The 23,686-nt window shown below is 38.6% G+C and overlaps 1 protein-coding gene across 3 annotated transcripts in view; it reads right to left on the bottom strand.

Annotated features, from left to right (window-relative positions):
- Nucleotides 1-23,686, bottom strand: part of LOC137753377 (zinc finger protein 14 homolog) — a 136,120-nt gene that overhangs the window by 75,679 nt on the left and 36,755 nt on the right. Inside the window, exon 1 of one of the 3 annotated variants that reach the window (XM_068528575.1) lies at nt 487-575. The exons of 1 other annotated variant lie outside the window; for it this stretch is intronic. The gene's annotated coding sequence lies outside the window, so the exon portion shown is untranslated. Of the gene's footprint in view, nt 1-486; nt 576-23,686 lie in introns of those variants that run through there. One more of the 3 variants, XM_068528576.1, reaches the window with a different exon arrangement.

Here is a 23,686-nt window from a genome sequence, read left to right as displayed (position 1 = left end):
TGCGCTGGCAATACTCCCAGGAGCCAGCCTGGGGGCCACGTTCAGTTCTAGCATTCTTATCCCAAGACGGGTCTGAGTCTTTTTGTTGGGAGTCTTTTCTCGGGCTCTCAGTTATCTGACTGGGGGCCATTTCTCTGCGGCTGGCAGAAGATTCAGCCGTGACGCTAGGGTCGGAGTCACCCAGTCCACGGCAACCGACGGTCACACAAGAGGCTCTGCACCCCATTCAGTCACACAAACGCCATCACCCACTAGTTCCGGCCTCACAACCGCACATAGTCCCGATGCCATACCCCGGTGCAGGCACGCCCACAGACACACCACACCGTTACACCTCCGCGGTTCTCACGCCCACTCGGGGCTGAGATGCTGGGCTCCCGACACTCTGAGGTGCTGCAGCGCTTCCCTTTCCTCTCCCTCATCGCCGGGCCGCAACGCCTTTCCTACCGATGGCCAGAACAAATGCTACGAGCCTGGACTGCTCACCTGGGGCGCCGAACCCGTCTCACGGTGATGCCCAGTGGAAGAGAGCGCGCGACAGCTCAGGTAAGTCCACAGCCCCCGGGGCCTAACGGGCCGCGCGCGGGGCTTGTTGGGAGCGCAGGCTGCACGCACTGAGTGCGCAGGCGCGGCCGAGCCCCAGTGGGCGGGGCATCAGTGAGTGAGCTGCTTTGAGTGGGATGTGTCGACTGAGCCCGAGATCCAGTCGCTCCCCAGCGGGGCGGGGTTCTCGGCTCTTTGTCCTGAGGAAGTCGCGGCAGGGCCTGGAGCGGGGCGGGGAGGGACGACGGGCGCATTAAAGAGGGATGTGTATGAGAAAATAGGACTCTCCGTGGGGCCAACCGGAGAGGTGTGTGACCAAGGACAGCGGTTGTGTATCTGTCTTTGGAGTGGTTCTGGGTGCGATGTTTTTCACTGAATGTGGCTGGTTGTGTTTGAGATGGTGCGACTGCTGGGATTGGGATGCGGTTTATGAAGATTTTATGACTGGAATTGTGTCGGGCTGTGTCGGACTGAGAATGTTGTGAGGGCCTGTGAGATAGTGGGGCTGACTGAGTGCATGAGGTTGCGTTTCTGTGAACCTGTCTGTAATTGAGCATTTATGTGGCTCGGTTTTGGTAGATTTGTTTTCCTTGGGCCTTCTCTGCAGACCCTGAATGTGAGTCACTCAGTGTGTGTCTGAGAAACGACCTGCCTGATTGTGTGGCGAGTGTGTGTGCTTCTGGTATGTTCCTGCAGGACTGTGAGGAGGTGGCTCTCTGGATGATTGGATGTGACCAGGAGCCTCACTCTCCTCAGCTCTGAAACAGAGAAAGGAATATTGCATCTTCAAGGAGCATCAACTTTACTGAAGGATTTAGTGAAAAAACGGACTTTTCTGGGAAATTATTTCACATTTAATCACAGGTTTCTTATGGAGAAAAATGCAAATAAGCATTACTTTAAAAATAAGATTTCAAAGGAAATTCCTGCATAGAGTAGTTGATTTGCTTCTGCCCCAAATTCCCATGAGTGGGCTTTTCCTCTCTCATAGTGTTAAGGGGATTTTGTTAGGAAGATTTAAGAAGCCCTAGTCTATGAAAAAACATCTTTACACATAAGAGAAGCAGTATGGCTAGAGCAGACAGTCCAGGATTAGGAAGTCAGATATCTTGAGTTCTGGATCAGACACTATTTTCCCTTTGTTAAAGGAGGGCAAGAAACTTGTTTAAGACTCAAAGCATGAGTTCATACTGACATTACTAATTCAAATTTAACATTACAGGGTTTTATTCTTACCTTTTATTTTATATTTCTGCTTCTTTTCTCTAACAGAAATCCTAGTTCCTAGTAATATTAACATATTTATTTATTTCCCTTAGCCTAGAATTGCTATAAAATAGTTTAAAATTGTAATTCCAATATTATTACTAACAATCAAGCCTGTAAATATAATTTTAGACTGTAGTTCTTTTAAAGCAGGGGTTGGCAAGCTATAGCCTGCAGGCCAAATCTGGCCTGCCACCTGTTGTATAGCTAGTGAGTGTCTATGGTGCTGTTTTTTTAATGGTTTAAAAAAAATCAATAATAATAATAATCAAGAAGATTAATATTTCATGAGGTGTGAAAATTATATATTTCAATTTCAGTGTCCTACACAAAGTTTTATTGGGACATAGCCATCCTCCTTTATGTATTGTCTATGGCTACATTTGAACTACAAGGGCAGACTTGAGTACTTAGTGTAGACTGAATGGCCTGTGGATTCTCATTATTCATGGTAGTTATATTCTATAAAGTTGTTGCAAACACTGAATTAGTGAACTGTTGCTCCTAGCAGAGATATAAAGTTAGTTTCCTATAAATATCTGGTTACAACATTTTCCTCAACCAGTCAATACATAACATTGTTTTATGTGTTTCTATTTAAAGATACTTTTTATATGTTATTGATTTATTGACATTGAACTCAAGTCCAACAACACCATAACTCATTCCTGAATGAAGTTTATCTAACACATGTATTGTCTCTGTAAGGCACATCTCTGTAATCCTTCTTGCCCTTAGGAACACTAGACAACACTTCAGCATAAACTTTGGGGCCATTTTAAACAGCAAAATCACCAACAAAAAGCACGAAGATGAGGGACTTCCCTGGTAGTCCAGGGGGTAAGACTCCGTGCTCCCAATGCAGGGGGCCAGGGTTCAATCCCTGGTTGGGGAACTAGATCCTGCATGCGTGCCACAACTAAAGATCCCACATGCCACAACTAAGACCCAGCACAGCCAAAAATAATAATAATAAATAAATAAATATTTTTTAAAAAGCACAAAAATGAGAGGAAAAAAGTAATACCACACTGAGAAAAGGATATGTATTTATGGTATAAGAACAGAAACAAGGGCTTCCCTGGTGGCGCAGTGGTTAAGAATCCACCTGCCAATGCAGGGGACACAGGTTCCAGCCCTGGTCTGGGAAGATCCCACATGCCATGGAGCAACTAAGCCCATGTGCCACAACTACTGAGTCTGCACTCTAGGCCCCGCAAGCCACAACTACTGAGCCCGTGTGCCACAACTACTGAAGCCCACGTGCCTAGAGCCCATGCTCCACAAAAAGAGAAGCCACCGCAATGAGAAGCCCACACACCGCAACGAAGAGTAGCCCCCATTCGCCGCAACCAGAGAAAAGCCCGCGCTCAGCAACGAAGACCCAACGCAGCCAAAAATAAAATAAAATAAATTAATTAGAAAAAAAAAAAAAACAGAAACAAGAAGGCAGAGGGTACCCTATTTGACTTCAGCTGAGAACATGTGTGTCGGGAGACTCATAGGTCATCGATTTTCACATGCCAACGAATGACCAAAAATGTGCTGGGAGTATTGACTCTGGGGTTACAAATGAATTTTAGCAAGTAGGTTAGTTTGCAAATATGGAATCTGCAAATAATAAGGATAGACTGCATTTACTATCTGGCCTTTTACAGAAAAAGTTTGCTGGCTCCTGTTTTAGAGTATATCCTTCTTAATTATAGAGTGTTTAAAAACTACTTGAAATAATTCTTTTCCTGTGCCATCAATAAATTCCGTAATTAATTATAACCCATTAAATAAATTAAAATCCATAAACAAGAGAAAAAGAAGAATGCCAGCTAATAAGTTTGTTTTACATGGCTGTGAACTCTGCTTCAAGTACATTTACAATATTTGGATTTGATGAAGATTTTTGTATAGTATGATGTTTTCCTTTAAGTTCACATTCATTTCTGTTGTCTTCTCTCATGTCACCTATCATCTGCAGTTAGGTAAGATAGTGACATTGTTAAAATGGATACATCTTCATGGCATGAAGGCTAGCCATTGGTAGGATAATATTATAACAACTTATCAGGCAATACTGAGTTTTCTTTGAAGTCAGTCTCTATCTGATTTTTCCCAATGCTTAATGTTTGCCTTGCCTGCTGCTGACCAGGACTTCTGCTTCTTTACAGAGCCTTGACACTCATAGTGCCACTTGCATTGGTGCAAACAAGGTGCCCAGAGAATAGCTTTTCCAAAGCTGGGCAATAGCTGGGTGAACGAGTTCTGATTACAGAAGATGTGCTGGTAGTTTGTGTGCATCCTCAAATGGATTTCTACTGGTCCCTGTCCAGGGAGGGAGGGCACTATTGCACTGGTCACTCCTTAGGTGTAGATTGCCTAGACTAAACCTCATATTTGCTTACTAAAGGGTTCTGCATCCAATTTCAGTGTGTGTGTGTGTGCACGTGTGTGTGTGTGCGTGTGTGTGTGTGTGTGTTCCCCACACCACCAAGCAATTCTTGGACACCAGCTGGGTGTCCTGCAATTGGACTCAATTCTGACTCTGTGTACCTGGAGATAGTGTCAGATCCCAGAGGTTAAGGACTCAGCCCTACATCTCCCCACCCCCAACTTCAGATGCCAGTTGCAGGCATCTGGCATCCAGGTTATCACCTGTGCCTCTGACCAACTGGTTATAGATTGGAGGTTCGAACAACCCCCTCCTTGGGTTTGATTAATTTGCTAGACCAGCTAACAAAACTCACAGGAACATTTTGCTCCGTGTGCCACTAACGTATATTCTGTGTCTATGGATTTCTTTTGATGGCGTTCCATTAAGTCCCAGACTGGATAATTTCAAACGAGGTGTCTTCTACAATAGTTCACTGATTCTTTCTTTTTATTGGTCGACTCTGCTATTGAAGCTCTCTATTAAATTCTTCAGTTCAGACATTGTATGCTTTAGCTCTAGGATTTTTTTTTTATGATTTCTGTTTCTTTGTTGAACTTCTCATTTTGTTCATACATTGTTTTCCTAATTTAGTTTAGTTGTCTGTCTGTGTGTTCTTGTAGTTTGCTGAACTTCTTTAAGAGGATTATTTTGAATTCATTGTCAGACAGTTCATAGATCTCCATTTCTTTACGGTCAGTTATTGGAGCTTTACTAGTTTCCTTTGGTGGTGTTATGTTTACCTGATTTTTTGTGGTCCTTGTATCCTTGAGTTGGTAACTGCACATTTGATTAAATGGTCTTCTCTTCCAGACTTTACATATTTGCTTCAGCAAGGAAAGAACTTCACTAGTTTACTCAGCTTGGGGTACTGGATTGGTGAGCTGGTAGCATCCATGAGCAGCTGGGGCTTGCAATCAGGGTCTCTAGATGGGTGAGGCCACTGCCCATGCTCTGAGGTCAGGGGTTGCCACTGCCTAGGCTCTGCTGTTGCGTGGAGTCACTTGCTCGGCTCTGCAATCACTTCTGGTCACATGGGGATATCAGGCTGTGTTCCCTGACAGGGCAGTGCCACTGGTTGGCTTCTGTGATTGGGCAGGGTGGCAGGCTGTGCTCTGAACTGATCTTGGTTGGCTGGGCCTCAGGCTGTGCTTCCTGACTAGATGCTGCCACTGGCTGGAGTCTAAGTTCAGGCAGGGCCATAGGCCAGGCTTCATAGTAGTTTGGGGCCTCAGGCTGTACTCTGCAATCAGCAGGGGCTGCAGGTTGTGCCCCAAAGTTGGGTGGGGCTGCAGGCTGGCCTTTGTGACTAGGTACACCATTGGCTCCACTATTGGGCATGGTCACTGGCCAGGCTCTCTGGTCAGGCAGGGGCTCCTGCTGTACCCCACAGTTGGTTGGGTCTGGAAACTGTGCTCCATGGTTAGGCTGGGTCATTGTTCAGGCTCCATGACTAGGTGGGACCACAGTCTATGTTTTGCAATTGGGTGGCGTCACTGGCTGAGCTCCCTGCCTACGCAAGGACCCAGGCTGTTTTCAGTAATTGGGCAGGGTTGTGGTCCGGGATCTGCTACTGGGTGGAGTTGTAGGCTGGGCTCTGTGGTTGGGCCATAGGATGTGCTCTGCAGCTGCTGAGCATCTGTGGCTACACTCCCCAGAGGAATGGAACTAGATGCTATGCTCAGCTGTTTGGTGGTACTGTTAGTTTGCAACCCTGCCTGGGTAGGCCAAAGGATATGCTCTGTGGGTCCTAGGTGTCTGTGGTCAGGCTTCCTGGTGGGGTGAGACTGGTAACTATGCTTAGCAGTTCCTCTCCTGCCTGAGTGGAGCCACAGAATGGGCTCCATGGCCAATACAGCTCATTGGCTGGGGATCCAAATCAGGTAGAACTGCTGACTGAGCTCCCTGGCCATGGGACCACTAGCTCAGTTTTACAGGTGGGCAAAGCTACTAGCTAGGATCTTTGCTCAGGCACTGCTGTAAGCAGGAATACAGTCTGTAAAGATCTAAATGCTGGTTGCTTCTTTGTCCACCTCCCTTCTTCATCTCTATCTGATCACTTGTGGTAGAACTCTATAGGCTCCCCCAGTGAATCCCATGAGGTAACACCTGAGTGGGTTTCCTGGAAAGTGTCCCACAATGCTGGGGAAGCTACATGTCCACCTTGGGTCCTCTTTTTCCTACTGGAATAACTGTAGGCTTGGGGGGCCCTTCTTGGTACAGTGTTGTGCTGGACTGGGGGAGGGGCAATGTGGTCAAAAGGAAGCCACTCTTCTTACCCTTCTATTGTGGTTCTTCTCATTCTTTGTGATCAAGCAGGGGTGCTTCAGCTCAACCCTGGGTTCTGGGATTTTCACAATAGTGTCTTGTCTATGGATAGTTTCTGGTTGGTCTTCTTGTGAGGGGGATTGAAGTTGGGAATGATCGATGATGCCATCTTATGTGCCCAGTCTCTAAAATGTTCAGTTTCCAACAAAAAATTGTGACACATGCAGAGAAACCAGAAAGTGTGACCCATACACAGGAAAAAAGCAACAAACAGAAAATTTCACTAATAAGGTTCAGACAAAAACTTCAAAGTAGCCATTATAAATATCTCAAAAGAACTAAGTTAAACCATACTTAAAGAAGTAAAGGAAGTTATGATGAAAATGTCTTACAAAAATAGACAACCCTCAGAATGGGAGAAAATATTTGCAAATGAAGCAACTGACAAAGGATTAATCTCCAAAATTTACAAGCAGCTCATGCAGCTCAATATCAAAAAACAAACAACCCAATCCAAAACTGGGCAGAAGACCTAAATAGACATTTCTCCAAAGAAGATATACAGATTGGCAACAAACACATGAAAGAATGCTCAACATCACTAATCATTAGAGAAATGCAAATCAAAACTACAATGAGGTATCACCTCACACCAGTCAGAATGGCCATCATCAAAAAATCTACAAACAATAAATGCTGGAGAGGTTGTGGAGAAAAGGAAACCCTCTTGCACTGTTGGTGGGAATGTAAATTGATACAGCCACTATGGAGAACAGTATGGAGGTTCCTTAAAAAACTAAAAATAGAACTACCATACGACCTAGCAATCCCACTACTGGGCACATACCCTGAGAAAACGATAATTCAAAAAGAGTCATGTACCAGAATGTTCACTGCAGCTCTATTTACAATAGCCAGGACATGGAAGCAACCTAAGTGTCCATCGACAGATGAATGGATAAAGAAGATGTAGCACATATATACAATGGAATATTATTCAGCCATAAAAAGGAATGAAATTGAGTTATTTGTAGTGAGGTGGATGGACCTAGAGTCTGTCATACAGAGTGAAGTAAGTCAGAAAGAGAAAAACAAATACTGTATACTAACACATATATATGGAATCTAAAAAAAAAAAAAGTTCTGAAGAACCTAGGGGCAGGCCAGAATTAAAGATGCAGATGTAGAGAATGGACTTGAGGACACAGGGAGGGCAAAGGGTAAGCTGGGATGAAGTGAGAGAGTGGCATGAACTTATATATACTACCAAATGTAAAATAGATAGCTAGTGGGAAGCAGCCGCATAGCACAGGGAGATCAGCTTGGTGCTCTGTGACCACCTAGAGGGGTGGGATAGGGAGGGTGGGAGGGAGACGCAAGAGGGAGGAGATATGGGGATATATGTATATGTATAACTGATTCACTTTGTTATAAAGCAGAAACTAACACACCATTGTAAAGCAATTATACTCCAATAAAGATGTTAAAAAAATAGGCAATATAAATAAAGAGAAAGAAATAAGAAAGCCAAATGGAAATTCTGGAGTTGAAAATAACAATAACCAAAATAAAAAATTTACTAGAGCGGCTCAGTAATAGATTTGAATTGGTGAAGAAGGAATTAGCAAACTTGTAGATTGATAGAGATCTCACAATCCAAAGAACAGAGAGAGAAATGAAGAAAAGTAGACAGCACCTCAGAGAAATATGGGACACCAATAAGAGCACCAAATTATGCATAATGTGAGTAACACAAGGAAAGGAGAGAAGGAAAAGAGCAGAAAAATATTCAAAGAAATCACAGAAGAAAAATTCCTAAATTTGATGAAAAACATGAATTCACACAGCCAAGAAACTTAATGAACTGCAAGATGGATAATCACACAGAGATCGACACATAGAAACATCATAATAAAAACACTGAAAGCTAAACACAAAGAAATCTATTGAAAGCAACAGAGCAAACCAACTTGTAATGTATAAGAGAACACCAATAAGATGAATAGCTGACTTTTCAATAGAACAAATGGAGAACAGATAAAAACTGAAAGATTTATTTACTAGCAGATACACCTTATAAGAAATACTACAGGGGGACTTCCCTGGTGATCCAGTGGTTAAGACTCTGTGCTCCCAATGCAGGGGGCCCAGGGTTCGATCCCTTGTCAGGGAACTAGATCTCGCATGCCGCAACTAAGAGCCCACATGCCGCAACTAAAAGATCCTGCCCGCATGCCACAACTAAAAAGATCCCACATGCTGCAACGAATATCCCACATGCACCAACTAAGACTCGGCACAGCCAAATAAATAAATAAATATTTTTAAAAAGATAAGAAATACTACAGGAAGCTTTTCAGGTTAAAAGCAAGTGACCTCATACAGTAATTCAAATCCACATAAAAAAACAAAGAGTACCAGTAAAGATAATTACTTAATTATAAAAGTATATAAATGCATATTTCTTTTCTATTCTTCTCTTTACTCATTTAAAAAATAATTGAATAAAACAATATGTATATAATAGTATTTAGGACCTATAACATATAGAAATATATTTGCCAGTAACAGCACAAAGAAGGTGAATGGGAGCAAAGATGTACCAGGCTAAGGAAACAACACCCAGTAAAGGGTGGTAACTCGAATCCACAGGAACAAATGAGACCCATAAATGGTCAACAAGAAGGTTAATATAGCAAACTCTATAAATATATACTTCTTCTCCTTTCTTATCTCAGCTTCTTTAATAACCATAAAATCATGTAAAGCAATAGTTAAAATAATGTATTGTTGGATATGTAGCATATATAAGTATAATATGGATAACAATATAGCAAGAAAAGGGGGACAGGGAGGGACTACGCTGGTGGCGCAGTGGTTAAGAATCCACCTGCCAGTGCAGGGGACACGGGTTCGATCCCTTGTCCGGGAAGATCCCACATGCTGTGGAGCAACTAAGCCTGTGTGCCACAACTGCTGAGCTTTCGCTCTAGAGCCTGTGAGCCACAACTACTGAAGCCCGTGCACCCTAGAGCCCATGCTCCGCAACAAGAGAAGCCACCACAATGAGAAGCCCATGCACTGAACGAAGAGAAGTCCCTGCTCGCTGCAACTAGAGAAAGCCCATTTGCAGCAACAAAGATCCAATGCAGCCAAAAATAAATAAATAAAATAAAATAAATAAATTGACAAAAAAAAGAGGGAGAGGGAATAGAGCTATATAGGAGTAACATAACCATATCTCTAAATCTGAAATAGATTCTGATAATGTAAGATATGTATGGTAAGCCCTAGAGCAACCACCAAGAAAATAACTTTTAAAATATGGTAAAAAAATCATTAAAAGAATTTAAATGTTATGTTAGAAAATATTCACTTAATGCAAAATAAAGAAGTAAAGAATAATAGAGGAACAAAAAGGGCATAAGGCATAGAAAACAAAAATAACAAGGCAGCAATAAATGCAACAATATCAATAACATTAGATGTGAATGAATTAAACAATCCAATCAAAAAGCTGAGATTGTCAGACAGTATTTATTTTTTAAAGATCGAACTATATTCTGTCTACATGAGTTACACTTTTGATTTAAAGATACAAAAAAGTTAGTTATAAACCAACCATAACAAAGCTGGATTGGCTATACTAATACCAGTCAAAGACAGAGTAAAACATGGGAATTCCCTGTCGGTCCAGTGGTTAAGACTTGGCGCTTTCACTGCCATGGGCCCAGGGTTTGATCCTTGGTCAGGGAACTAAGATCCCACAAGCCCCATGGCATGGCAAAAAAAAAAAAAAGTAAAACAAAAAAGTTACTAGAGATAAAGAGGGACCATTTATTATGATGAAAGGGGGCTTCCCTGGTGGCACAGTGGTTAAGAATCCGCCTGCCAATGCAGGGGACACAGGTTTGAGACCTGGTCTGGGAAGATCCCACATACCGCAGAGCAACTAAGCCCGTGCACCACAACTACTGAGCCCGCAAGCCACAACTACTGAAGCCTGCACGCCTAGAGCCTGTGGTGCTCTGCAACAAGAGAAGCCACTGCAATGAGAAGCCCACGCACCGCAATGAAGAGTAGCCCCCACTCACCGCAACTAGAGAAAGCCCGCGTGCAGCAACAAAGACCCAATGCAGCCAAAAATAAATAATAATAAATAAAATAAATATTAAAAAATCTTATCTATGATAAAAGGGTCAATCCATCAGGAAGATATAACAATTTGAAACACATAAGCACCTAATAATAGAGTCCCTAAATACATGACTTAAAAATTAGAAAAAAATGAAGAGAGAAATACACAATTCAACAATAACAGTTGGAGAATGCAATACCCCATTTTCAATAATGGATAGAAAAACTAAGTAGAAGATCAGCAAGGAAATGGAGGACTTGCACAACACTGTACACTGACTAGACCTAACAGACATCTATAGAATACACCATCCAACAATTCTGGAATACATATTCTCCCCAAGTACACATGGAATTTTCTACAGGATGGACCACTTGCTGGGTTATAAAATAAGCCTCAATAAATTTAAAAAGATTGAAATCATGTGCATCATGTTCTCTGACTACAATGGAATGAAATTAAAAACGATTAACAGAAGAAAATTTGGGAAATTCACAAATATGTGGAAATTAAAGAACACACTCCTAAAGAATCAATGGACCAAAGAAAAAAAAATCACAAGGGAAATTAGCAAGTACTTTGAAATAAATGAAAATGAAGACACAGCCTACCAAACTTACAGGAAGCAGCTAAAGCTAATAGCATTAAAAGGCATATATTTTTTTAAAAAGATCTGAAATTAATAATCTAAAGTTCTGGACTTCCCTGGTGGTTAAGAATCCACCTGCCAATGCAGGGGACACGGGTTCAAGTCCTGGTCCAAGAAGATCCCACATGCCGTGGAACAACTAAGCCCATGCACCACAACTACTAGAGCCTGCTCTCTAGAGCCTGCGAGCCACAACTACTGAGCCCGTGTGCCACAACTACTGAAGCCCACGCGCCTAGAGCCCCTGCTCCACAACAAGAGAAGCCATCGCAATGAGAAGCCCGCACACCACAACGAAGAGCAGCCCCCACTCGCCACAACTAGAGAAAGCCAGTGCACAGAAACGAAGACCCAACACAGTCAAAAATTTAAAAAAAAAAATTATCTGAAGTTCTACCTTATGACACTGGAAAAAGAAGAGCAAACTAAGTGTACAAGAAACAAAAGAAAGGAAATAAAGATTAGAGTGGAAATTAATGAAACAGAGAATAGAAAAACAAAAGTGAAAATCAACAAAAATAAAATATTGGTTCTTTGAAAAGATCAACAAAATTAACGAACTTTTACCTACATTGACTAAGAAAAAGGAAAGACTCAAATTACCAAAATCAGGAATGAAAAAGAGGACATCATTATTGACCATACAAAAATTTTTTAATATTATAAAGGAATACTATGAACAATTATATACCAATATATTAAATAACTGAGGTGAAATGGGCACATACTTAGAAAGACATAAAGTACTGACTGAAGAAGAAACAGAAAGTCTGAATAGATTCATAAAAAATAAAGAGATTGAATTAGTAATTTAAACACTACCCAAAGAGAAAAGACTGGGCTGAGATGCCTTCACTGGTGAATTCTACCAAACTTGTAGAAAATTACAACCAATTCTTAACAAACTCTTCCAAAAAATAGAAGGGGAGGTTATACTTCCCAACTTTGCTTTAAGTCCAATATTAGCCTAATATCAAACCAGAAAAAGACATCACAAGGAACAAATTCTACAAATCAATATCTGTTATGAATATAGATGCAAAAATCCCCAACAAAGTATTACCAAACCGAATCCAGCTATACATATACACCATGACCAAGTGGGATTTATCCCGGGAATGCAAGATGGGTTTAACATTCAAAAATCCATTAATGTAGTACACCATATCAATGGAATAAAGGACAAAAAAGTCCCAATCATCTCAATAGATGCACAAAAAGCATTTGACAAAATCCAGTTCCCCTTCATGACAAAAATACTAAACAAACCAGGAATAGAAGGGATTTTTTTTCAACCTGATAATGTTCTTCTACAAAAAATTCACAGATAACCTCATATTTAATGCCAAAAGACTGGATGCTTTCCTCCTAAAATTAAGAACAAGATAAGGATGTCTATTCTCACCACTTCTGTTTGACATTGTACTGGAGGTTATAGGTACAGCAATTAGGCAAGAGAAAATGAAATAAAAAGCTTCAAGAATAAAAGGGAAGAAGTAAAACTATCTCTTTGAAGATGGAATGGTCTTGTGTATAGAAAATCCTAAGGAATCCACTAAAAAACTGTTAGAACTAATAAATGAGTTTAAAGAAGTTGCAGGGTACATGATCAATATACAAAGATTAATTGTATTTCCATAGACTGATACAATGAGTATCAGAATTGAAAATAAGAAAAAATTCCATTTGTAATAGCATCAAAAATTAAATATTTAGGAATAACTTCAACAAAATAAGTGTAAAACTTATACTTTTTAAACTATAAAGCATTGATGAAAGAAATTAAAGAAAATCTAAATAAATGGAAAGGCATTTCATGTTCATGAGTCAGAACACTTAATATTGTTAAAGTGGCAATATTTCCTAAATTGATCTACAGGTTCAGTGCAATCTCTATAAAAATCCCACCTGGCTTCCTTGATAAGTTGACAAGCTGATCTGAACATTCATATTTGAATACAAGGGACCTAGAATTGTCAAAACAATCTTGAAAAAGAACAAAGATGGAGGACTCACATTTCCTAAATACAAAAAAGTACACTGCAGTAGTCAAGATAGTATGATAGTGGTATGAGGATCAATGGAATAGAACTGAGAATTCAGAAATAAACCCTCAGATTACAATCAATTGATTTTTTTAAAATAAATTTATTTATTTTTGGCTGCGCTGGGTCTTTGTAGCTGCGCGTTCTTTCTCTAGCTACGGCAAGCGGGGGCTACTCTTCGTTGCAGTGTGCAGTCTTCTCATTGTGGTGGCTTCTCTTGTTGCAGAGCATGTGCTCTAGGCACGCAGGGTTCAGTAGTTGTGGCTCACAGGCTCTAGAGCGCAGGCTCAGTTGTGGCGCATGGGCTTAGTTGTTCCACGGCATGTGGGATCTTCCCGGACCAGGGCTCGAACCCATGTCCCCTGCATTGGTAGGTGGATTCTTAACCACTGCTCCACCAGGGAAGCCCTACAATCAACTGATTTTTGAGAAGGGGCAATTCCATAGGGGCAGTAATAGTCTTTCAACAAATCATCTTGGGACCACATTTTCACATGGAAACGATGAAGTTGGACCCCTACATCACACCATAAACATAAAGTAACTCAAAATTGATCAAATACTTAAATATAAGAGCTAAAAAGTATAAAACATCTAAAAGAAAACATGGCTGTAAATCTGTGAAACTTTGGATTAGGCAATGATTTAGATATGAAACTAAAAGCATAAGTAATAAAAGAAAAAATATATGAATTGTTCTTTATCAAATTTAAAAAACAATTTTGTGCTTCAAAAGACACTGGTGAAAGAAAGTGAAAAGAGGACTTCCCTGGTGGAGCAGTGGTTAAGAATCTGCCTGTCAATGCAGGGGACACGGGTGCGATCCTTGGTCTGGGAAGATCCCACATGCCACGGAGTAACTAAGCCCATGTGCCACAACTACTGAGCCTGTGCTCTAGAGCCCCCAAGCCATAACTACTGAGCCCGTGTACCACAACTACTGAAGCCCACGTGCCCTAGAGCCCATGTGCCACAACTACTGAGCCCGTATGCCTAGAGCCCATGCTCTGCAATGAGAGAAGCTACCACAACAAGAAGCCCATGCACCACAACGAAGAGTAGCCCCCGCTCACCACAACTAGAGAAAGCCCATGCGCAGCAACAAAGACCCAATGCAGCCAAAAATTCTTTTAAATTTAAAAAATAAAAATAAATAAATTAATAAAAGGAAGTGAAAAGACATCTCACGGAATGGGAAAAAATTTTGCAAATCATATATCTGATAAGGAACTTTCATCCAGAATTATATAAAGAACTCTTACAACTTAATAGTAAAAAGACAACCCAACTTAAAAATGGACAAAATATCTGAATAGACATTTCTGCAAAGAAGATATATACAGGCCAATAAGCACATAAAAATATGCTCAACGTCACTAGTCACCAGGGAAATGCAAGTCAAAACTATGAGATAACACTTCATGTATTAGGGTAGTTGTAATAAAAAAGACAGACAACAACAAGTATTGACAAGGCTGTGAAGAAATCAGTACACTCATACACTCCTGGTGGAAATATAAAATGGTGCAGCCTCTTTGGAAAACAGTCTGGAAGTTCCTCGAACTGTTAAAGCCATATAACCATACAACCCAGCAATTCCACTCTTAGATATATATACCCAAGAAAAATGAAACTATATGTCCACAGAAAAATTTCATGAATGTTCATAGCATTATTAATCATAACCAAAGAGTAAAAACAACCTAGATGTCCAGCAACTAATGAATGAAGGAATGAAATGTAGTATACATACAACAGGAAACTATTCAGCCATAAAAAGAATGAAGTACTGACACAACTACAACATGGATGAACCTTGAAAACATGCTCTGTGAAAGAATGCAGACACAAAAGACAGCATATTATATGATTGCATTTACATTAAACATATTGAATAGGCAAATCTATAAAGACAGAAAATAGATTAGTGGTTGCCTAGTGTTGGAAGGTATGGGGGAAGCAACCCCAAGTAATTAAAGAATTGTGTTTGAAGTCTCAAAAAAATGTGGGCAAATGAATTTTGATATGCTCATACCATAGACTATTATTATAGAGTAGTCTTCCCTGACTCCCATATTTTTATTATAATTGATATATTACTTAAACTTATGACTTGAGCTTCTTTTTTATTCACTGCCCAACCCTGAATTCTTTCAATCCATTTAAAAATAAAAGTGATAAATCTTAGTTACCCTGGTTTAGGAAATATTTCTTAGATAGGATGTAAAAAGCATGAACCATGAAAGAAAAAAAAATGACAAATTGATTTCATCAAAACTAAAAACGTTTTCTCTTCAAAATCCACTGTTAAGTAAATGAAAAAGCAAGCTACAGATTGGCAGAAAATAGTTGCTGACCATATGTCTAATAAAGGACTTGTATCTTGAATATACAAATAATTCATATGACACAATAAGAAGGCAAATAACCCAATAAAGACTGGTAAAAGATTTAACAGATACTACACCAAAAATTATATGTGAATGGCATAACAAAACGAAATAGAACAAAAACCCACATGAAGAGATGCTCAACATCACTAGTAGATTAAAACAGTGAGATGTAAATTAAAATATAAATTAAATGTAAATTAAAACGAGATGATACTATACACTCATTAAAATGGTTAAAAATTTTAACTGAAAATATTAAGTGTTGGCAAGTTTATGGAACAACTGGAACTCTCAAACATTGATGGTACATATCAATGTTCTTATAAAGTTAAAGATATACTCAGCATATGACTTTATTTACCCGAGAGAAATGAATACCTGCTTATACAAAGATTTGCACTTGAATGTTCATAGTAGCTTTATTCACACTGCCAAAAAATGGAAACCACCCAATGTGCATCAATTGGTGAAGAGATAAACAAATCAGAGTATTTCTGTACAATGCTGTATTACTCAGAAAGAAAAAAAGAATTAGATAATCTACTGATACACAGAACAACATGAACGAATCTCTAAAGAATTATGTTAAATACAAGAAGTCTTACATAATACATTATGTACTGTAGATTCCATTTATATGAAATTCTGGAAAAGTTGAAATTTTTGTGGACAGAAAGTAGATTAGTGGCTACCAGAGGCCAGGGGCAGGGATTGGGGAAGGGGTTGATGACAAAAAGGCATGAAGGAACTTTTTTTTTTTTTGGCTGTGCCGCACGGCATGTGGGATTTTAGTTCCCCAACCAGGGATCGAACCTGCCCCCCTGCATTGGGAACATGGAGTCTTAACAACTAGATCACCAGGGAAGTCCCTGAAGGAACTTTTTGAAGTGAAGGAAACATTCTAAATCATGCTTGTGGTAGCAATTACATGATTGTATACATTTTTCAAAAGTCATCAAATTGTACACTTAAAATTGGTGAATTTTACTGCATGTAAATTGTACCTCAATAAAGCTGATTAAACAAAACCAATAAAAAGTAAAAAAGATTCTAGAAAAATAGGAGTTACATTAGCAAAGTTTTTAAATCGTCCCAAATCCCCACATAAATATAGAGCAAACAGCCAGTAAAACCAAAAACCTATTGGCAACATTTAAGTAAAACTGAATGAAACAATTTTGGCTCAATTGCACCTCCCCTCAAATTCATATGTTGAAACCCTAACCCCCAGTACCTCAGAATGTGACCATATTTGAAGACAGGGGCTTTAAAGAGATGATTAAATTAAGATGATTAGTGTGGGCCCTAATCCAGTCTCTTCTTATAAGAAGAGGAAATTTGGATACTCTGAGAAACACTAGGGAAGCGCTGGCCCAGTGGAAAGGCTATGTGAGGACACAGTGAGAAGGTGGCCATCTGCAAGCCAAGGAGAGAGGCAGGAAAAGACTTCCTGACATCTTGATCTTGGACTAATAGCAACCAGAACTGTGAGAAAATAAATTTCTATTGCTTAAGCCACCCGGCCTGTGGTAATTTGTTATGACAGCCCCAGCAAACTAATACAGATAACATCCCCATGAATCCCCAAATAAAAGCAGATAGGGAAAAATCATAATGCAATACCTGCATGGTGAATCTGTGCATCTGTGAAGAAGGAAGCCAAGCAAAGTAATTGGACATCTGAAGTAACCTGAAAACAAGAGAACACCAAAACATATTCACTGGAAAGCACAGTGGGCCAAGTTGAGAACAACAGCTGAAACGGGATGCAGCTTTGCACACACCAATGGGAGAGGAGTGCAAGTTGTCCATGACGGAAGATCTGAAGGGGCTTGTGAAGCTTTGTCTGCGAGAACTCTCAAAGTAGACAGCCCAAATTTCTTTCCAGGAGAAAGTTCCTCCCTGATGAGAAAATGCAAAGAATGGGGAATCATAATTGAGCCGGACAGGGAAAACAGACTCAAATTCAAGGTCCAGATAAAAGTGGGAGGGAGGAAGAGAGCAATTAAGTGTCAGAAAGCCCATATATATATATATATATATATATATATATATATGTGTGTGTGTGTGTGTGTGTGTATATATATATTTCTTTTTCAACACTGTGTGAAGCCTACAGAAGGAGCTCTGTAGGTGTAAAAAATTACCCTGAATCAAGCCTCCTTCTAAAGTGGTTCAGGGAAACTACCATATAAAAATAAGTAACAGAAAGGTATCAGACCAACTCCATAAAAGTTACTATTTTAAAAGAGAGAGAGAGAATAAGGAATACAATAACATCCTTACAGACAATGAAAGCATATCAGAAAGATCAAAATTGGAACCTACTATTTCAAAATGAGCTAATATTGCATTTAGAAAATGATACAAAATATGAAAGAACAATATAAATTAGAACCAAAAAAAATTCAGAAATGGGGTGCTAACTCAGAAAAGAATAAGAAATAAAAAAGTCATTTCAGAAATAAAGACTCTCCTTAAAAAACTAAAAATAGAACTACCATATGACCCAGCAATCCCACTCCTAGGCATATACCCAGAGGAAACATAATTTGAAAAGATACATGCACCCCAATGTTCATTGCAGCACTATTTACTATGTACAATAGCCAGGACATGGAAGCAAACTAAATGTCCATCAATGGAAGAATGGGTAAAGAAGATGTGGTACATATATACAGTGGAATATTACTCAGCCGTAAAAAGAACAAAATAATGCCATTTGCAGCAACATGGATGGACCTAGAGATTGTCATACTGAGTGAAGTAAGTCAGACAGAGAAAGACAAATATCATATAATATCACTTATATGTAGACTCTTTTAAAAGGGTACAAATGAACTTATTTACAAAACAGAAAGAGTCACAGATGTGTAAAACAAACTTATGGTTACCATGAGATGGGGCGGAGGGATAAACTGGGAGATTGGGATTGATATATCACACTACTATATATAAAATAGATAACTAGTATGGACCTAGTGTATAGCACAGGGAACTCAATACTCTGTAATGGCCTATACGGAAAAAGAATCTAAAAAAAGAGTGGATTTATGTATATGTATAACTGATTCACTTTGCTCTACACCTGAAACTAACACAACATTGTAAATCAACTATACTCCAATAAAAATTTTTTAAAAAACGGAAATAAAGACTCAACCAGAAGGAATACAACAATGACTAAACCAAGAAATGCCTAAGAGAAATAGAAGGTAAAAATGAGGAAAATTTCTAAAATTGGAAAGAAATGAAGAAATTTAAAAAGACTTGAGAGACAGAGAAAAATATTGGAGATAGGCAAAGAAGATCAAACATATTAACGGGAGTTCCTGAAGAAGAAAACAAAAGCAAAGGAACAGAATACTAAAAACTTATAATAATAATAATAATAATACTGATATAAAAAAGATTTGCAATTGCATATTGAAAAAGTAGATGGTGTACCTGAGAATATCAATTCAGAACAACAAACTCCAAGTCATATTAGTAAAATTACTTTAAAGAAAAGAAAAAAATTATTTGGGCACCTAGGGAGAAATAAATATAAGTAACTTTTTTTTTTTTTTTGGCCACACTGCTTGGCATGTGGAACTTCCCCAACCAGGGATCAAACCCGTGCCCCCTGCATTGGAAGCATGTAGTCTTAACCACTGGACCATCAGGGAAGTCCATAAATGACTTTTAAAAGGAAAAAAAAAGTCAGGTTATCACCAGACATTTTGACAGTAAATACAGTATATTTAGAAATATAAAATGGAATAGCATATTTTAAATACTCAATGAAAGAAAATATGAGCCAAATATTTTATACCCAGCAAAACTAAAAAACATTTATTAACATATGAGTATGGAGAAATATTGTAGGTTAAAAGAAACTTAAAAGACATGTCAAATTAAAAAAAAGGGGTAAGGTAAAACATAGTGTTTAGAGATGTACAAATGGACAAATTATAAAGAAACACAAGGAAGAAATAACACAAGGAAGAAAAGTTAGGAGAGTGGTAGTGGTTACTTTTGGAGACAGGGCAAGGTAATGATTGGGACAGAACACATGGAGGAATTTCTGACTTATCTGGTAAATTTCTATTTTTTGACCTGAGTGATGGTTACAGGGGTACTTGTCTTATAACAATTCATTTGGGTGTATTTTTGTGGTTTTTCTGTGTGTGTTTTATTTTTGCAATAAAAAAAGATTAAAAAAAACCAACAACGACGAAAAACAGTCTCAGGAATTATAACTTTTCTCCTCTTTCACAGCATGTAAACATGGAGGGGAAAAGTCAGTGCTGTTGAAGGCCACTCAAGCCTGAAAACATTTGTATTTGCTGGAAAACTGTTCCAGTTACACAGAGAATGAACAAACACTGAAATTCTAAAAGGATAAGATATCATGCCTACTAGCCCTCAAGCATATTTAGAGCCTGAGTAGACAAAGCCTGTATGGGACAGGAATTCAAGCCCTGAACATGGTTTAAGGTAATCTACAACAGGTACCCTTATCTTCCTGGCAGAAGTAATATTAATTGTTTCTTGATCTCAGGGAATCTTCACAAATAATTATTTTCAAGGTCAATGAGAAGCATGTGGTAAAAGAAATTAAGCCCTCAATGAAACAAGGTATTATGAAAGAGAACCAGCAGAAACACAAGATAGTGACAATAGGCCTTCATTTGAATCATAGATACAAGTTACCAAAGAACTTTGCTTATGTTTAAAGCTCGATTTTATTTCTTTAAAATATGTGTAGGGAACTATAAAAATTACGATTTGAAAAAGAACAAAGTAAAACTTTCATACATGAAAAGTACAATAACTGAAATTAGGTACTTATTGTACAGGTTGGGCACAAAATTGGACAAAACAGAAAAGAGAATTACTTAACTGGAAGAAAGATAAAAATACACAGAATCTATCACAGAGAGATAAAATGAGGCTGTATATAAAAGAGAGTTTAAAGATATGCCAGATAGAGTTGGAGTTGCAGCTAAACTTCAATATTAGAAGAAACAATAAATGAACAATTTCCAAAGATGATGGCAGTCTCTAAACCATTGACTCAAATCCTTCAACCTAGACCCATTATGGAGAAACTGCATAAAATCAAAGACAATGAGAAAATCTTAAAACAGCAAACAAGAAAGGATAAATTACCTTCAAATTAGCCATTAGACTGACAGCTGACTTTTCACAGCAGCAATGAAAGTAAGGAGAGTGGAATGATAGCTGAAATAAAATACTATCCACTGAAATAAAATAATAATGAGACATAGGGAAAATGATCCCCAATGGAAGTGTTGAGAAACAAGAATGAATGAAAAGCAATATAGGAATTATGGGGGCAAATGTAAATGAACATTGACTATAAAAAATTATGTCTATGAGGTTAAAAAAGATAATAAAAATGCAAGAAAACAATAATCTACGTTGGGATATGGGTGGATAAATGTAGCTAAAGTACTCTAAGTATGTTCTATTGTCATGGGAGTGAATAAAGATATGAACTGTTTTAGACCATGATAGGTTTTAGTATTCATGATATTTTCTGAAGTAACCCTTAAAGCATAGAAATAGTATGTAGAATTTCCAATAATAGAGGTAAAAAAAAAATGACAATTTTTAAAATCATTAAGAAAACAAAGAGGAAAAAAAGAATATAGAATTGGCAAGATAAACAGAAAAGATTAAAGATGGTAGATTTAAAGCTAAATATATCAGTAATTACATTGAATAAATTAGATCTAATACTCTATTTAAAAGACAAAGAATGTCATATTGAATTAAAAAAATGCAACTATATTGTGTTTAGAAAACACATCTATAACTTAAGGATACAAAAAATTGAAATTAAAATAATTGAAATTTAATTAATTGAAATTAAATTATATCATACAAACAATAAACAATTCATGTAACTATACTACTAGCAGACAACCTAAACTTTAAGACACGATGCATTATTAGAGATACCTGTTTGAAGATCTTGTCTGATGTAGTTATCTTGCAATAGTGTTACTTTTCTCATGCTCCACTCCCCTTATATCCAGACCATAAATTATAATCAAATCTCAGCATATTTTGAAAGTCAAACCTAAATATCAAAAACATTGTCTAAGGATAATGTAGAGAATATATGAAGAAATACTTTCACCAGTGGACACAACAGTGATTCCAATACAATGTAAAGTGAGCCTATAACTTGGCTATTTAGAGCTCCTTGTGACCCTGGACAACAGACTAAAGGCTGGGGTGGAAGAAGAAGAAGGGTGTAGGTTGGTGTTTGCCAGGCTGATTGATCCTGGTTCTCAAGGGAAAGATAGGTTTGAAATTTCCAAATGGAACATGGATAGAACCCAAAGATTCCCCTGGGTCAACTCCTACTTCTAAATCATTTCCAGTAGTAAAAGTTAATAGAAAACTATAATAACCAACAAGGATTCAGATCCTTTTTTCATCAAGGTTTATGTCACTTTACCTATAAAAACTCCCCAATCTACTAAATTAAAAGGGAGTGTGTCACAACTGTCATTTACAGAGAAGAAGACTGGAGCATCTACCTAATTTATATATACCTATATATTATGATTACATTTCTTTTTACTCTTTTTCTTATATGTAGGTTGTTACCACTTAAGACAAAATTTACAGAATGTCTACAAAGGATCCTGACAGATATAGAAGAGGTATAGACATTACCCAGCACATTTTCAGTTGAGTGGGGGAATGGCTATATTATTTTAAGTGAGGTTTTCATTTTCAGCTGTGGGAAGAATTATGTATGATTAATAGGATGCCATCTTATAAACACTGGCCATTCGTTTCGCTGCCCAGTTCATGTGTACCCTTGCTATGATGGGAAACATCCGTCTTTAAGAAGCAGAGGCTGGAGGCTTCCCTGGTGGTGCAGTGGTTAAGAATCCACCTACCAATGCAGGGGACATGGGTTCGAGCCCTGGTCCGGGAAGATCCCACATGCCACAGAGCAACTAAGCCCGTGCGCCACAACTACTGAGCCTGCACTCTAGAGCCCACGAACCACAACTACTGGAGCCCACGTTCCACAACTACTGAAGCCCACACACCTAGAGTCCGTGCTCTGCCACAAGAGAAGCCACTGCAATGAGAAGCCCGCACACCGCAACAAAGAGTAGACCCCGCTTGCCGCAACTAGAGAAAGCCCGTGCACAGCAACAAAGAACCAACGCAGCCAAAAATAAATAAATAAATAAATAAATATATATATATATATATATATATATATATATATATATATATATATATATATATATATATTTAAAAAAAGCAGCAGAGGCTGATCCTTACTAATCTGAAAATGTATCTGTCTCCACAGCAGCTAATGCACAGGGATGGAACCTAGGCTTCAGCACTCAAACACACTCCTCTCCAAACAGCAAGCTGATGGTACAAAGGAACAAGGACTGTGGAAATTCCATCTGGGTGATGGGTAACCCCAGGTACACAGGTGGCAGTAGCAGGAACATCCAGAGCCCAGCACCCATGGTGTCAGTAGTGTAAGCTAGGGATTCTGTGTACAGCAGCAGCAGTGGTGATCTCACCACACAAGCTCTGTGTCATCATTTGGAGCATTGTTTCTGGTTCTGTATCTTTGTTCTTCAGCACATTAAGATTTTCCATGAGCAACTCAAAACCATTTGAATGAATTCTTTATCCACTCAAATTAATAAAATGTAGAACATATTGACTGTAACTGATGTATTTCCATTAAAATTAGAAATAAAACAAAACTGGCTATAGAAAAATTTTTTGTGGGTGATAATTAACTATAACTCTCTCATCCTGATTTCTGGACTGATTGAGAAATAGAACATTTTTTTGGTAATGCTTTATTGAAAGAGGCAGCTTGAACCTGGAGTTAAAATGCACAACCTAATACTTCATTCAAACTCTAGATATTGGGACATATACCAGCAGAGGAATGGG

Source organism: Eschrichtius robustus, chromosome 19 (genome assembly GCF_028021215.1).
Source record: "Eschrichtius robustus isolate mEscRob2 chromosome 19, mEscRob2.pri, whole genome shotgun sequence".
NCBI lineage: Eukaryota > Metazoa > Chordata > Mammalia > Artiodactyla > Eschrichtiidae > Eschrichtius > Eschrichtius robustus.
The sequence above is the reverse complement of the archived record's forward strand: the minus strand, read 5'-3'. Positions and strand labels throughout refer to the sequence as shown.